This window comes from Capra hircus, assembly GCF_001704415.2.
Source record: "Capra hircus breed San Clemente chromosome X unlocalized genomic scaffold, ASM170441v1, whole genome shotgun sequence".
Taxonomy (NCBI): domain Eukaryota; kingdom Metazoa; phylum Chordata; class Mammalia; order Artiodactyla; family Bovidae; genus Capra; species Capra hircus.
In genome coordinates this window covers 2,434,768-2,452,756 of record NW_017189517.1, presented here as the reverse complement: position 1 = coordinate 2,452,756, position 17,989 = coordinate 2,434,768, and the positions used below count along the sequence as shown (strand labels likewise).

The window sequence follows — 17,989 nt, the reverse complement described above, 5'->3', positions numbered from 1 at the left end:
GCCCTTGTGCAGTACCCGAGAAACTGAACCTGAGCAGCTCAGACCTGAAAAGTGCACAAAATGCAGGGCCCACTTTGGATAGTGCCCATGCAGAGTACCATGGACCCTGAACAGTGTAGACCCGGAAAGCATGTGCCACCGTGAGCTGGGGCAAGCCCAGTGTGGTCCATACACTGCGATCACTCACCACACATGCCAGTGATATTTGTTTCCAGTATTGCTCCCTCCCCACAACACAAGTGAACAAGTGAGCCTAAGTAAGTGACCACTTCGCCCCTTTGAGTCAGGGTGAAAATTAGACACTGAAGAGACTTGCAAACAAAGGAAGCCAAAATAAAAAAAGAAGAGAGAACTGCTCTGGAAGTGACAGGTGCAACAGATTAAAACTCTATAGTTAACATTGACTAAGCATTGGAGGGGGCCTATAGAACTTGAGATCAAGTATAAGCTGGAACAAGGAACTATCTGAAACTGAACTGACCCCACAATGTACACAATAGCTACAGAGAAATACCAAAATATATTTTTACTATTCAGTTCAGTTCAGTTCAGTTCAGTCTCTCAGTCATGTCCGACTTTTTGCCACCCCATGAACTGCAGCAGGCCAGGCTTCCCTGTCCATCACAAACTCCCGGAGTTCACTCAAACTCACATCCATGGAGTTGTGATGCCATCCAGCCATCTCATCCTCTGTCATCCCCTTCTCCTCCTGCCCCCAATCCCTCCTAGCATCAGAGTCTTTTCCAATGAGTCAGTTCTTCGCATGAGGTGAACAAAGTACTAGAGTTTCAGCTTTAGCATCATTCCTTCCAAAGAACACCCAGGACTGATCTCCTTTAGAATGGACTGGTTGGCTCTTTCCAGGCTGGAACCATGGAGGTTGCAGAAGAGAAGAAAAAGAAGGTTCCTGCTGTGCCAGAAACCCTTAAGAAAAAGCGGAAGAATTTCGCAGAGCTTAAGATCAAGCGACTGAGAAAGAAGTTTGCCCAAAAGATGCTTCGAAAGGCAAGGAGGAAGCTTATCTATGAAAAAGCTAAGCATTACCACAAGGAATACAGGCAGATGTACAGAACTGAAATTCGAATGGCTAGGATGGCACGAAAAGCCGGCAACTTCTATGTACCCGCGGAACCCAAATTGGCGTTTGTCATCAGGATCAGAGGTATCAATGGTGTGAGCCCAAAGGTTCGAAAGGTGCTGCAGCTCCTTCGCCTCCGCCAGATCTTCAACGGCACCTTTGTGAAGCTCAACAAGGCATCAATTAATATGCTGAGAATTGTGGAGCCATACATTGCATGGGGGTACCCAAATCTGAAGTCTGTAAATGAATTGATCTACAAGCGTGGTTATGGCAAAATCAACAAAAAGCGAATTGCCCTGACAGACAATGCATTGATTGCTCGATCTCTTGGGAAATATGGAATCATCTGCATGGAGGATCTGATTCATGAGATCTATACCGTTGGAAAACGTTTCAAAGAAGCAAACAACTCCCTGTGGCCCTTTAAATTGTCTTCTCCACGAGGTGGAATGAAGAAAAAGACCACCCATTTTGTAGAAGGTGGAGATGCTGGCAACAGGGAAGACCAGATCAACAGGCTTATTAGAAGGATGAACTAAGGTAACTACCAGGATTATTTTTGCGTTCTGGTTAATAAACAATTGAAACAAATTGAAATGTACTGTCTTGGTTGACTTTTATCTTTCCTTTGCAAATCTTGGTGTGACAAGATTAAGTCAAATCAACAGCCTGGCCTCTTGGATGCAAAACTTAGGGTCCAGCCTGTGTCTTGTGAAAAACATTCCTTGTGTTTATTGAAGATTTTCCTGTACAAAAAACATCCTGATTTTCCATTTTCAGTTGGCCAAACTGGGTCTAATCTAAGAAAGCCTATTTCATAGGCCTTTGTGCATGATGAAAAGTTCAGTTTACAGCTTAAAAATGTTGCAGAAATTAAAAAAAAAAAATAGAATGGACTGGTTGGATCTCCATGCAGTCCAAGGGACTCTCAAGAGTCTTCTCCAACACCACAGTTCAAAAGCATCAATTCTTCAGTGCTCAGCTTTCTTCACAGTCCATCTCTCACATCCATACATGACTACTGGAAAAGCCATAGCCTTGATGAGATGGACCTTTGTTGGCAAAGTAATATCTCTGCTTTTGAATATGCTGTCTAGGTTGGTCATAACTTTCCTTAAAGGAGTAAGCGTCTTTTAATTTCATGGGGGCAATCATCATCTACAGTGATTTTGGAGCCCAAAAAAATAGAGTCTGACCCTGTTTCCACTGTTTCCCCATCTATTTCCCATGAAGTGATGGGACCAGATGCCATGATCTTCATTTTCTGAATGTTGAGCTTTAAGCCAACTTTTCCACTCTCCTCTTTCACATTCATCAAGAGGCTTTATAGTTCCTCTTCACTTTCTACCATAAGGGTCGTGTCATCTGCATATCTGAGGTTATTGATATTTCTCTCGGCAATCTTGATTCCAGCTTGTGCTTCTTCCAGCCCAGCATTTCTCATGATGTATTCTGAATATAAGTTAAATAAACAGGGTGACAATATATAGCCTTGATGTACTCCTTTTCCTATTTGGAACCAGTCTGTAGTTCCATGTCCACTTCTAACTGTTGCTTCCTTTCCTGCAGATAGGTTTCTCAAGAGGCAGATCAGGTGGTCTATTGTTCCCATCTCTTTCAGAATTTTCCAGTTTATTGTGATCCACATAGTCAAAGGCTTTGGCATAGTCAATAAAGCAGAAAGAGATGTTTTTCTGGAACTCTCCTGCTTTTTTGATGATCCAGCAGATGTTGGCAATTTGATCTCTGGCTCCTCTGCCTTTTCTAAAATAAGCTTGAAATCTGGAAGTTCACAGTTCACATACTGCTGAACTCTGGCTTGGAGAATTTTGAGCATTACTTTCCTAGTGTGTGAGATGAGTGAAATTGTGCAGTAGTTTGAGCATTCTTTGGCATTGTCTTTCTTTGGGATTGGAATGAAAACTGACCTTTTCCAGTCCTGTGGCCACTGCTGAGTTTTGCAAATTTGCTGGCATATTGAGTGGAGCACTTTCACAGCATCATCTTTTAGGATTTGAAACAGCTCAACAGGAATTCCATCACCTCCACTAGCTTTGTTCGTAGTGATGCTTTCCAAGGCCTACTTGACTTCACATTCCAGGATGTCTGGCTCTAGGTGAGTGATCACACCATCGTGATTATCTGGGTCGTGAAGATCTTTTTTGTACAGTTCTTCTGTGTATTCTTGCCACCTCTTCTTCATATCTTCTGTTTCTGTTAGGTCCACACCATTTCTGTCCTTTATTGAGCCCATCTTTGCATGAAATGTTCCCTTGGTATCTCTAATTTTCTGGAAGAGATCTCTAGTCTTTCCCATTCTGTTGTTTTCCTCTATTTCTTTGCATTGATCACTGAGGAAGGTTTTCTTATCTCTCCTTGCTATTCTTTGGAACTCTGCATTCAGATGCTTATATCTTTCCTTTTCTCCTTTGCTTTTCACCTCTCTTCTTTTCACAGCTATTTGTAAGGCCTCCCCAGACAGCCATTTTGTTTTTTTGCATTTCTTTTCCGTGGGGATGGTCTCGATCCCTGTCTCCCGTACCATGTCATGAACCTCCGTCCATAGTTCATCAGGCACTCTATCAGATCTAGGCCCTTAAATCTATTTCTCACTTCCACTGTATATTCATAAGGGATTTGATTTAGGTCATACCTGAATGGTCTAGTGGTTTTCCCTACTTTCTTCAATTTAAGTCTGAATTTGGCAATAAGGAGTTCGTGATCTGAGCCACAGTCAGCACCTGGTCTTGTTTTTCCTGACTGTATAGAGCTTTTCCATCTTTGGCTGCAAAGAATATAATCAGTCTGATTTCAGTGTTGACCATCTGGTGATGTCCATGTGTAGAGTCTTCTCTTCTGTTGTTGGAAGAGGGTGTTTGCTATGACCAGTGTGTTCTCTTGGCAAAACTCTATTAGCCTTTACCCTGCTTCATTCCATACTCCAAGGCCAAATTTGCCTGTTATCCCAGGTGTTTCTTGACTTCCTACTTTTGCATTCCAGTCCCCTGTGATGAAAAAGACAACTTTCTTGGTGTTAGTTCTAAAAGATCTTGTAGGGCTTCATAGAACCATTCAACTTCAGCTTCTTACTATTATCACATTTTAATTTTTAAATTTAAGTTCTTTATTATTCTTTCAATTCTCATGTTTCTAACCTACTCAGTTCAGTCATTCAGTCATGTCTGACTCTTTGTGACCCTACGAACTGCAGCACACCAGGCCTGGCCATCACCAACTCTCAGAGTCCACCCAAACCCATGTCCATTGACTCGGTGATGCCACCCAACCATCTCATCCTCTGTTGTCCCCTTGTCCTCCTGCCCTCAGTCTTTCCCAGCAATAGGGTCTTTTCCAATGAGTCAGCTCTTCACATCAGGTGGCCAAACTATTGGAGTTTCAGCTTCAACATCAGTCCTTCCAATGAACAACCAGGACTGATCTCCTTTAGGATGGACTGGTTGGATCTCCTTACAGTCCAAGAGACTCTCAATAGTCTTCTCCAATACCACAGTTCAAAAGCATCGATTCTTCAGTGCTCAGCTTTCTTTATAGTCCAACTCTCACATCCATACATGACCACTGGAAAAAACCATAGCCTTGACTAGATGGACCTTTGTCGACAAAGTAATGTCTCAGCTTTTCAATATGCTATCTAGGTTGGTCATAACTTTCCTTCCAAGGAGTAACCATGTCTTAATTTCATGGCTATAATCACAATCTGCAGTGATTTTGGAGCCCCCAAAAATAAAGTCTGACACTGTTTTTGCTGTTTCCCCATCTATTTGCCATGAAGTGATGGGACCAGATGCCATGATCTTAAGCTTTCTGAATGTTGAGCTTTAAGCCAACTTTTCTCTCTCCTCTTTCACTTTCATCAAGAGGCTCTCTAGTTCTTCTTCACTTTCTGCCATAAGGGTGGCGTCATCTGCATATCTGAGGTTATTGATATTTTTCCTGGCAATCTTGATTCCAGCTTGTGCTTCCTCCAGCCCAGCATTTCTCATGATGTACTCTGCATATAAGTTAAATCAACAGGGTGACAATATACAGCCTTGACGTACTCCTTTTCCTATTTGGAACCAGTAATCAAATTAACAAAGATCAAACACAAAGAACAAATATTAAAAGCAGCAAGGGAAAAACAACAAATAACACACAAGGGGATTCCCATAAGGATAACAGCTGATCTTTCAATAGGAACTCTTCAGGCCAGAAGAGAATGGTGGACATACTTAGTTGATGAAATAGAAAAACCTACAACCCAGATTACTATACCAAGCAAGGATCTCCCTTAAATATGAAGGAGAAATCAAACACTTTACAGACAAGCAAAAGCTGAGGGAATTCAGCACCACCAATCAGCCTTTAACAAATGCTAAAGAATCTTCTCTAGACAGGAAACACAGAAAGGTTTATAAACTTGAACCCAAAAAAACAAAGTAAATGGCAACAGGATCATACTTATCAGTAATTACCTTAAATAAAAATGGGTTGAATGCACCATCCAAAAGACAAAGTTTGGCTGAATGGATACAAAAACAAGACTCCTATATATGCTGTCTACCAGAGACCCACCTGAAACCAAGGGCCACATACAGACTGAAAGTGAAGGGCTGGAAAAAGATATTTCATGCAAATGGAGACCAAAAGAAAGCAGGAGTAGCAATACTCATATCAGATAAAATAGACTTTGAAATAAAGGCCATGAAAATAGACAAAGGACAATACATAATGATCAAAGGATCAATCCAAGCAGAAGATATAACAATTATAAATAAATATGCACCCAACATAGGAGCATCTTAATACATAAGGCAAATGCTAACAAGTATGAAAGGGGGAATTAACAGTAACAAAATAATAGTGTGAGACTTTAATACCCTACTCACACCTATGGATAGATCAACCAAACAGAAAATTAGCAAGGAGAAACAATCTTTAAATGATAAAATGGACCTGTTAGACCTAATTGATATCTATAGGACATTTCACCCCAAAACAATGAATTTCACCTTTTTCTCAAGTGCACAGGAAACATTCTCTAGGATAGATCACATCCTGGGCCATAAATCTACCCTTGGTAAATAAAAAAAAAATGAAATCATTTCAAGCACCTTTTCTGATCACAATGCAGTAAGATTAGATGTCAACTACAGAGAAAAATATCTATTTCTGTTTTATTGACTATGCCAAAGCCTTTGACTGTGTGGATCACAATAAACTGTGGAAAATTCTGAAAAAGATGGGAATACCAGACCACCTGACCTGTCTCTTGAGAAATCTGTACGCAGGTCAGGAAGCAACAGTTAGAACTGGACATGGAACAACAGACTGGTTCCAAATAGGAAAAGGAGTACATCAAGGCTGTATATTGTCACCCTGCTTATTTAACTTATATGAAGAGTACATCACGAGAAACGCTGGACTGGAAGAAACAAGCTGGAATCAAGATTGTCAGGAGAAATATCAATAACCTCAGATATGCAGATGACACCACCCTTATGGCAGAAAGTGAAGAGGAACTAAAAAGCCTCTTGATGAATGTGAAAGAGGAGAGTGAAAAAGTTGGCTTAAACCTCAACATTCAGAAAATGAATATCATGGCATCTGGTCCCATCACTTCATGGGAAATAGATGGGGAAACAGTGGAAACAGTGTCAGACTTTATTTTTTGGGACTCCAAAATCACTGCAGATGGTGACTGCCAAGAGAACAGACTGGTCATAGCAAACACCCTCTTCTAACAACACAAGTGAAGACTCTACACATGGACATCACCAAATGGTCAATATTGAAATCAGATTGATTATATTCTTTGCAGCCAAAGATGGGAAAGCTCTATACAGTCAGCAATAACAAGACTGTGAGCTGACTGTGGCTCAGGACATGTACCCTTTATTGCCAAACTCAGACTTAAATTTCAGAAAGTAGGGAAAACCACTAGACCATTCACATATGACCTAAATCAAATCCCTTAGGATTATACAGTGGAAGTGTTAAATATATTCAAGGGATTAGATCTGACTGATAGAGTGCCTGAAGAACTATGGATGGAGGTTCGTGACATTGTACAGGAGGCAGTGATCAAGAATATTTCCAAGAAAAAGAAATGTAAAAAGGGAAAATGATTGTCTGAGGAGGTCTTAAAAATAGCTGAGAAAATAAGAGAAGTGAAAGGCAAAGGAGAAAAGGAAAGATATATCCATTTGAATGCAGAGTTCCAAAAAATAGCAAGGAGAGATAAGAAAGCCTTCTTCAGTCATCAATGCAAAGATGTAGAGGAAAATAATAGAATGGAAAGACTAGCAATCTCTTCAAGAAAATTAGAGATACCAAGGGAATATTTCATGCAAAGATGGGCACAATAAAGGAAAGAAATGGTATGGACCTAACAGAAGCAAAAGATATGAAGAAGAGGTGGCAAGAATACACAGAAAGTGAATTCACTCAGTCGTGTCCGACTCTTTGTGACCCGTGGACTGTAGCCCACCAAGTTCCTCCATCCATGGGATTCTCCAGGCAAGAATACTGGAGTGGGTTGCCATTTCCTTCTCCAGGGGATCTTCCCAACCCAGGGATCAAACCCAGGTCTCCCACATTGCAAGCAGATGCTTTAACCTCTGCGCCACCAGGGAAGCCACAGAAGAAGTATACAAAAAAAATCTTCATGACCCAGATAACCACGATGGTGTGATCACTCACCTAGAGCCAGACATCCTGGAATGCTAAGTTAACTGGTCCTTAGGAAGCATCATTATGAATAAAGCTAGTAGAGGTGATGGAATTCCAATTGAGCTATTTTCATATCCTAAAAGATAATGCTGTGAAAGTGCTGCATTCAATATGCCAGCAAATTTGGAAAACTCAGTAGTGGCCACAGGACTGGAAAATGTCAGTTTTCATTGCAATCCCAAAGAAAGGCAATGAAAAAGAATGCTCAGGCTACTGCACAATAGCACTCATCTCACACACTAGCAAAGTAATACTCAAAATTCTCCAAGCTAGGCTTCAACAGTACATGAACCATGAACTTCCAGATGTTCAAGCTAGATTTAGAAAAGGCAGAGGAACCAGAGATCAAATTGCCAACATCTGTTGGATCATCAAAAAAGCAAGAGAGTTTCAGAAAAACATCTCTTTCTGCTTTATTGACTATGCCAAAGCCTTTGACTGTGTGGATCACAACAAACTGTGGAAAATTCTGAAAGAGACAGAAATACCAGATCACCTGAACTGCCTCCTGAGAAATCTGTATGCAGGTCAAGAAGCAATAGTTAGAACTGGACATGGAACAACAGACTGGTTCCAAACCTGGAAAGGAATACATCAAGGCTGTATATTGTCACCCTGCTTATTTAACTTATATGCAGAGTACATCATGAGAAACGTTGGACTGGAAGAAGCACAAGCTGGAATCAAGATTGTTGGGAGAAATATCAATAACCTCAGATACGCAGATGACACCACCCTTATGGCAGAAAGTGAAGAGGAACTAAAAAGCCTCTTGATGAAAGTGAAAGAGGAGAGTGAAAAAGTTGGCTTAAAGCTCAACATTCAGAAAACAAAGATCATGGCACCTGGTCCCATCACTTCCTGGCTGATAGATGGGGAAACAGTGGAAACACTGGCAGACTTTATTTTTGGAGGGCTCCAAAATCAGTGCAGATGGTGACTGCCGCCATGAAATTAAAAGATGCTTGCTTCTTGGAAGAAAAGTTATGACCAACCTAGACAGCATATTAAAAAGCAGAGACGTTACTTTGCCAACAAAGTTCCATCTAGTCAAATCTATGGTTTTTCCACTAGTCATGTATGGATGTGAGTGTTGGACTATAAAGATAGTTGAGTGCTGAAGAACTGATGCTTTTGAACTCTGGTGAGAAGACTCTTCAGAGTCCCTTGCACAGCAAGAAGATTCAACCAGTCTATCCTAAAACAAATCAGTCCTGAATATTCATTGGAAGGACTGATGCTGACGCTGAAACTCCAATACTTTGGCTACCTGATGTGAAGAACTGACTCATTGGAATAAACCCTGATGCCTTGAAAGTTTGAAGGCAGGAGGAGAAGTGGACAACAGAAGATGCGATGGTTGGATGACATCACTGACTCAATGAACATGAGTTTGAGCAAGCTCTGGGAGATGGTGACTATAGGGAAGCCTGGCATGCTGCAATCCATGGGATCACAAAAATTTGGATACGACTGACTGAACTGAACTAGCTTTCAATTAAAATAAGTTAATTAATTTTTAAAGAACTGGACAGAAGATCCAATTAGACATATTTGCAAAGAACACATGCACATGGCCAGCAGTTGCATGAAAATATTCTCAGTATTGTTAATAACCTGGGAAATTCAAAGATATAGCGCTTCACACCTCTCAGAATGGCTGTTATGAAAAAGACAAAATATAACAAGTGTTGGTGAGGATGTGGAGAAAAGGGAGCATTCATACACTGTTGATGGAAATAAAAGTTGGTAAAACCACTATGGAAAACAGTATAGAGGTTTCTTTAAAAATTAAAATAGAGCTACTATGTAATTTAGCAATTCTATTTCTGGGTATTTATCCAAAGAGAATGAAAACATTAATTGGAAAAGAAATATGCACTCGCATGTTCATTTCAGCATTATTTATATTAGATAATATATGGGAACAACTTAAGTGTTTATTGATGGATAAATGGATTAAGAAAATGTGGTATATATAATATTCCATTTTATATATGTATATAAAGCCATAAAGAAAATAATGAAATGCTGCCATTTGCCACAACATGGATGGATATTGAGGACATTATGATAAGTGAAGTAAGCCAGACAAGGCAAATAGTATATGATTTCTCTAATACGTGGAATCTAAAATTTAAACAAAAACAAAGTCATAGATACAAAGAACAGATTTGTGGTTGTAAGAGGTGGTGGTGAGGGGGAGAGAGAAATGAATGACCTGGGGTTTTTTTTTGTTTTTCTAATTAAATTGAATATTTGTAATGAATATTTGTAATGATTTGCAACATAAAAAGAGCAGAGTGACAAATTTGGCTTAAAGCTCAACATTCAGAAAACTAAGATCATGGCATCCAGTCCCATTACTTCATGGCAAATAGATGGGGAAACAGTGGCAGACTTTATTTTTTTTTTTTTTTGGTTTCCAAAATCACTGCAGATGGTGACTGCAGCCATGATTAAAAGATGCTTGATGTGTTTGAACTGTGGTGTTGGAGAAGACTCTTGAGAGTCCCTTGGACTGGAAAGAGATCCAGCCAGTCCATCCTAAAGGAGACCAGGCCTGAGTGTTCATTGGAAGGACTGATGCTGAAGCTCAAACTCCAATACTTTGGCCACCTGATGCGAAAAGCTGACTCATTTGAAAAGACCCTGATGCTGGGAAAGATTGAAGGCAGGAGGAGAAGGGGCCGACAGAGGATGAGATGGTTGGATGGCATCACCGACTCAATGGAGATGAGTTTGGGTAAACTCTGTGAGTTGGTGATGGACAGAGAGGCCTAGGGTGCTGCAGTCCATGGGGTTGCAGAGTCAGACACAACTTAGTGACTGAATTGAACTGAACTGAACACCATAAAAGAATCAGAATCATGAAACAAGATACTATTTTGAGAAATCAGGCAGGGATCATAAAGAACCAAGTGGAAACTTTAGAACTGAAAAAGATACCCTTTAAAATGAAAAGTTTATGACTAAATTAAACAACAGATTTGATAGAATCAAAAACAGAATTAGCAAAATGAAAGATAAATCTAAAGACATAATCCAGAAGGACACATGAATGGAAAATATTAGAGAGACTAAAAGAGAGGTTAGAATGAAGAGATTTTAAATCATGTGTAGTGAGATTTCCCAGAAAATAGATTGAATGAGAGAAAAGTAATATTTGGAGAATATATGTATGTATCTTAAAACCAATGTAAAGAAAAACCGATGAAGAAAATGAGATGGTTCTTTACTAACAGTCTCTTGACTCCCTTTTCTAGCACAGTAAATAATATCACTACACACTGAATAATTACTGTTGTTCTTTCCTATATTATACATTATAGTTTTCTCTTGTGTCCAGAAAAAATGTCTATCAGTCAATGAGAAAAAACCAACCTAGTTTAAAACTATGCAAAAAAGTGAAGAGTTTACAGAAAGCTGTTTAATACAACAAACATAAAGCCAAGATTAATAGATTCAATAATACATTGCATTGACAAAAATGTGTGGAAAAAGCACCCACATATATTATTGGGGGAGGTGTAAAGTTTTTGAAGTCTCATTTCATTTTGTCCAGCAACTCTAGTTTAATTAATTATCTTTCAGATATGCTTACATGTTTTTTCAAAGATTTATGCACAAAGATTTATTGCACATTATTGCAGTAGCAAAAGACAGAAAGCAATCTAAATGTTCATTAATAGGGAACTGATTCATCATCGTGCATTCATACTATGAAATACCATGCAGTCATTAAACAAAGAATAAACTCTCTCTATGTCATTTGACACAGTGGATTAAAACTTATAGACATTGAAAACAAACTTGTGGTCACCAAGGGAGAAAGCAGGATGGGGGAGGGATAAATTAGGAGACTGGGATTAATGTATGTGTGTGTGTGTGTTCAGTCAGTCATTCAGTCATGTCCGACTCTTTGTGACCCCATGGACTGTAGCCCGCCAGGCTCCTCTGTACATGGGATCTCCAGACAAGAATACTGGAGTGGGTTGCCATTTCCTCCTCCAGGAGATCTTCCTTGTCTCCTCGTCTACTGCTTTGGCAGGCAGATTCTTTACCACTGAGCCACCTGGGAAGCCCGGTCACCAGTAACTATAGTTTTAACATATACACACTCCTGCAATGCAGGAGACCTGGGTTGGATCCCTGGGCCAGGAGGACCCCCTGGAGAAGGAAATGGAAATCCATTCCAGTATTCTTGCCTGGGAAATCTCATGGACAGAGGAGCCTGGTGGGTTATCGTCCACAGGGTCATAAGAGTCGGATATGACTTAGCTACTAAGCCACTGCCACCACCACCATATATAAAATAGATAAGCTCTCCTTCTCTCTCTCTCTCTCTCTCTCTCTCTATATATATATATATATATACACATACATACATATACATATATACATAGCTCACTTGCTCAGTTGCTTCAGTCATGTCCGACTCTTTGCAACCCTATGGACTGTAGCCTTCCAGGCTCCTCTGTCCGTGGGATTCTCCAGGCAAGAATACTGCAATGGATTGCCATGCCCTCCTCCAGGGGATCTTCATGACCTAGGGATACAACCAACGTTTCTTATATCTCCTGCACTGACAGGCAGGTTCTTTACCACTAGTGCTACCAGAGAAGACTGTATATATATATAAAATAGACCTAGTGTATAGCACAGGGAACTAACTATACTCAATCTTTTTTAATATCCTATAAGGGAAGAGAATTTGAAAAAGGATACACACACACATATGCATATGTATGCATGCATGCTAGGTCACTTCAGTCATGTGTGACTCTTTCCCACCTTATGAACTATAGCCCGCCAGGCTCCTCTGTCCACGGGACATCCCAGGCAAGAATACTGGAGTGGGTAGCCATTGCCTTCTCCAGAGGATCTTCCTGACCCAGGGATCGAACCAGTGTCTGCATTAGCAGGCAGGTTCTTTACACTAGGATCACTTGGGAAGCCTATATATATATATATATATATGCATGCATGTATAACTGTATATGTATATACATGTATAACTGAATTGTTATGCTTTGTGTACACTTGAAACTAATACAAGATTGATATTATAAATCAATTATTCTTCAATTTTAAAAAGAAGACATTATTCAAAAATTCTTGTCAGTCCAATCAAAAGGGTCAAAGTCTGTGCCACCATCCCTTGAATTTAGTTGGGGCTTTGAAACTTCTTAAATGAATAGAATACAGCAGAAATGATGGTGTGGGACTTCCTAGGCTAGGTTAGGAAAGATCATAGAGCTTCCACCAGTTTCTCTTAGGGCAATTGCTCTAGCAGCATTTAGTTGCCATGCATGTAATCAGGCTACCATGAAGCCACATTAATGGGTGGAGGGGGAGCAGAGGGAAGAAAAGTGTAGGGGAGAGAGAAACGGAGAAAGGCAGAGAGACAAAGAGCAAGGGGGATATGGCTGGGGAGGAATTGGCCCTTGTCTCCAGAGCCAGACATATTAAGTGATGAAGTCTGTGGCTTATAAAACTATTCCACCTCAAATCACCATCTGATTACAGCCACATGGGGATCCTGAGTGAGAATTCTACATGAGCCCAGTCAACCCCAGATTGATTGTCAAAATAAATGACCGTTGTTGTTTTAAGTCACTCTTTTGAGACTTTTTCTTGTGCCTGAAGCAATAACTGGAATAGCTGATAGAGATCATTCTCTAAAATATACTTTTAAGTGGAAAAAGTAAGGTGTACAACAATATTTACAGTGAAATATTTTTTAAGTTTTTCAAAGGCATGTTTTAATGTATTATAACATGGAAGGATGAATAAAAATGGATAAGAGTAGTTGCTCCTTCAGAGGAAAACTGGAGGACAGGAGATAGTGGATGAGAGGAAAATTTTTCGCTGTGTATCAATTGTGTGCATGCGTGCTAAGTCCCTTTAGCTGTGTTTGACTCTGTTGCGACCGTACGGACTGTAGCCCGCCAGGCTCCTCTGTCCATGGGATTCTCCAGGCAAGAACACTGGAGTGGGTTGCCGTGCCCTCCTCCAGGGCATCTTCCCAACCCAGGAACTGAGCTTACACTCTTATGTCCCCTGCGCTGGCAGGCAGGTTCTTTACCACTAGTGCCACCTAGGAAGCCCTGTATATCAATTACTACCATTTAGAAATGTTTTATCATGTGTGTGTGATATTTTAAAGAATTTTTAAAACTTACCCTGTATCATTTTTGAAGCAGAGATAGGATTTGTTTCGAATTCTGGTTAGAATACTTCCTTCTGGTTAGTAATGTCAGTCCCAGGGAATCTTTCTATGACTCCTAAAATAACATTATTTATACTAACAATTAGAACTAGATGGGCTGATTCTTTTCTTAAAAAAACAACCTTATATAGATATAATACACATATTTAGACACAACTCAATTACTTGAATTGTACAACTAAATGATTTTTGCTAGACTAACAGAGTTGCGCCACTGCCACCACAATCAATTTTAGAATATTTTCATCATCCTCCCCAAAATCTTCATACCAATCAGTAGTTACTCTTGATTCTCCTCTCTTCTAGCCCCCGGCAACCACTGTTGTATATTTTGTCTCCATAGATGCTATGTCGCATCAGTCATGTCCAATTCTTTCTGACCCCGTGGAACATAGCCCACCAAGCTCCTCTGTCCATGGGATTCTCCAGGCAAGAATGCTGCAGTGGGTTGCCGTGCCCTCCTCCAGGGCATGGCAAGGAGGAGTCTCTTATGTCTCCAGCGTTGGTAAGTGGGTTCTTTACCATAAGTGCCACCTGGGAAGCCCCTTGTCTCCATAGGTTTGCCCATTCTGGACATTGCCTAAAAATGGAATCATAGAGTATATGATCTTTGGTGACTGGTTTCTTTCTCCTGGCAGAATGAAATCAAGATTCATTCCTGTTGTAGCATGTATCAGTATTTGATCCCTCTTATAGCTCAATTATATTTCTTTGTTTGGATATACCACATATATTCACTCATTCATTGATGGATAGTTGGATAGGTTCATCTTTTTGGCTATAGACAATAATATGAAATATTATGCCCAACTTTTTGTGTGGACATGTATTTTTATTTTTCTTGGGTATATACTTAGGAGTGAAAATCCTTGGCAATATGGTGATTCTATGTTAAACTTTTTGAGGAACTGTTTAAGTGCTTCCCAGTTTTAAGTGGCTCAGTTGGTAAAGAATCCACCTGCAATGAGGGAGACCTGGGTTCAATCCCTGGGTGGAGAAGATCCCCTGGAGGAGGGCATGGCAACCCACTCTGGTATTCTTGCCTGGAGGATCCCCATGGACAGAGGAGCCTGGCAGACCACGGTCCATAGGGTTGCAGAGTCAGACACGACTGAGCAGCTAAGCACACACCATTTTACGTTCCCACCAGAAGTTTATGAAGTTTCCAATTTCTCCACATCCTTGCCAATAAACTGATTCTTAGAAGAAGTGACAAGAGCATAGACACAGGGAAAAGTTATGAGGAAGAAAAGTGGTGAGGGAATCAGAACAGAGAAAACAGACAGAGGGCTGAAAGGCTGGTGATCTCAAAGAAACCAAGACTTCAGGAACTTTAGACATTAAGCTTGTCTGAGTTCAAAATCCCTGATCTTCCAACTATTCTATTTCTATGTGAGAAACAAATGATGGAAATGAGGGGAAAGTTAGGTTAAATAAAGAAGATAGGAAAACACTTATTGAGGTCATTCTTTTTCTGTTGAGGCTGAAATAACAAAGTCCCAGTTTAGGCACTGGACATGCAAAGCCATGTCTGATCTTTGAAGAAAGCATAGTTCATTTTTTATCCTAGACTGAAGCTATGCTCTCCCATCTGCCACCACCTTGCCACTATGACCTCTGTGTGTGCTCAGTCATGTCCAACTCTTTACAACACCATCTAAACCCTCTACTCAGGTACAACGGAGTAGCAACATCTCATCCAGGGTTCTGCCTCTCCATATTTGGGATTCCCCACTCATTTGTGCTCTATGCTGTAAAAGATGCCTTAATTATATTCCTGGAGCTGGAGATGAGAGCATTAGAGGCTAACGGTGTTGTTAGTTATTACAAATGGTGTTTTTGATTTGTGAGTAAGGAAGTGAAAGTTACATCCTTCACATATGAAGAATTTTAATTCCAATACTCACTGTGTCTTTCTCATGGAATGCAGTTGCAAAGCTTTGCAAAAATTTCTCCTGTTAGTGGCCGGTATTGTTATTGTTCCCTATTTTTTTAACTGTGTAAATGAAAACTATTGCCTGGCATTTTCCTTAGATGAAATTTTTACTAATCATGGAAATTTTTTCACAAATACCTTTTATGTACATTCTTATTGAGTTCTCACAATAGCGCAGATAGGAAGAAACTGTGATTACCTTTAGGCCATACATGAGGAAACTGAGACTATATTTCTTTGGGCTGAATCAGAGGTTCAAGTTAAAAATATGTAAATATTGTTGGATAAACATAAGAACTCCCTGCTCTCAAGAGAATACCTACTGCAGGTGAATGGAGGGGAGGATGGATAGGTGTAGGGTTTTCAATGCTGGTAATTATCAAGTAGAAAGGGACACAGCCATCTATCCAGATGGTTTAGACTAATGATTCCCAACATGTTCCATGTTATGACACACTAATTTTGTCTAATTTTACTAATTCCCCAAAGCAATATGTGGGTTCTTAAAAGTAATTAAAGTAGAATTAAATATTATGTTAATTAAACATGCCTTTAAATGAATTTTGAATGATGTAAATTGGTTTTACCCCTTGGGATAACTCCAAATTGCCTCTACTAATTTTGTGACAACTCTGAGTAGGAACAAAACTAGAGGACCAAACCAGAATATCGTCAGATCCCTGAGCTTGTGTCTTAGGAGGTTTATCCCAGATGCTTTTGGGGAACTATGGAAGGAAACTAATGTTACAGCAAAGTTCATTCTCCTAGAACTGACTGATCCTCCACAGAGTTACCTTTATCTTAACTCTTCTCTTGGGCTAATGACCCTCCTCTACGCCCTCCTTGTTTTCCAAGCACCGCAGACCATGAACTCTGCTATTGATGACGTATTTGTGATACTCCTCCTTTGATGAAGCTGCCATGTTTTTCTCCTTCTCCTCTGTGACTTTGAAGCCTTTAACTCCCTCTACACTGCATTTGCACACACTCATCATCCTCACCTCACTATCAGAAGCCTCTCAGCTCCGGGGCAAACACACGTCCTTCATGCCCCGGCCTCCTACTGACTGCGCTCAGCCTCAGTTATGGAATCATGGCGTTCACCTGCTTTTCTCCCTCTGTCCTTGGGAGGGACACTCACTGGGCTGACACAGGCTGGCTTCAGTGTTCTACACGGAAATAATATGCCTGTTCAACTCCATAACCTGAGGGAAAATGTCTGGTAAAATCTTTTAGAACATCAGCTTTTTCTCTTTTCCACTAGTTCAAACGAAAGTATCATTTAAAGTCTTTGTGCTCTCATGAGATTTTATCATAGACTATAATTCTTCTTTCAAGTAACTTCATTTAACCAAGGCTCATGGCTTCCCAGGTGACGCAGTGGTAAAAGAATCTGACTGCCAATGCAGGTGACACAAGAGATATGGGTTTGATCTCTGGGTTGGGAAGATCCCCTGGAGTAGGAAGCGGCAACCCATTTCAGTATTCTTGCTTGGAGAATTCCGTGGTCTGAGGAGCCTGGTGGGCTATAGTCTAAGGGGCTGCAAAGAGTCGGACATGACTGTTCACAACATAGCACTCATGAATTTAACAAAATACAGTCATATTCCAAACTGTGTATTTCATCTTTTGCTTTGAACACATTGATAGAAGCTATATGTTCTTCTTATCAATCTTTTCAAAGTTCTTTGTTAACTGTTTAGTCCTGAGAGTTCATCCATACAGTGGGTATTATGAAACCATTAAACTCAAGAGGAACAATGCTTATTGACTTGCATATTTTTCTAACGTATTTCAAGTGAAAAGAACATGGCACAAAATAATATTACATCATTATTCTACTAGAACTACATTTATAGACACACATATATGCATGCATTTAAAAGTATAACACAAAAAAGACATATAACAAAGTACTGGCAATTGTCTCTAGGTGCTGAGTCATAGTCATCTTACCTCTCTGTATTTTCCACTTTCTCAATAATGAGCACACCATTCTCTTACAATC

At 40.1% G+C, this 17,989-nt stretch overlaps 1 pseudogene across 1 annotated transcript; it reads left to right on the top strand.

Moving 5' to 3' along the window:
* The first annotated feature begins 857 nt into the window (after window positions 1-857).
* LOC102181479 lies at window positions 858-1,678 on the top strand (annotated as a pseudogene). Its single transcript, XR_001297494.2, has one exon. The product of XR_001297494.2 is annotated as a 60S ribosomal protein L7 pseudogene (transcript).
* The last annotated feature ends 16,311 nt before the right edge of the window (window positions 1,679-17,989 follow it).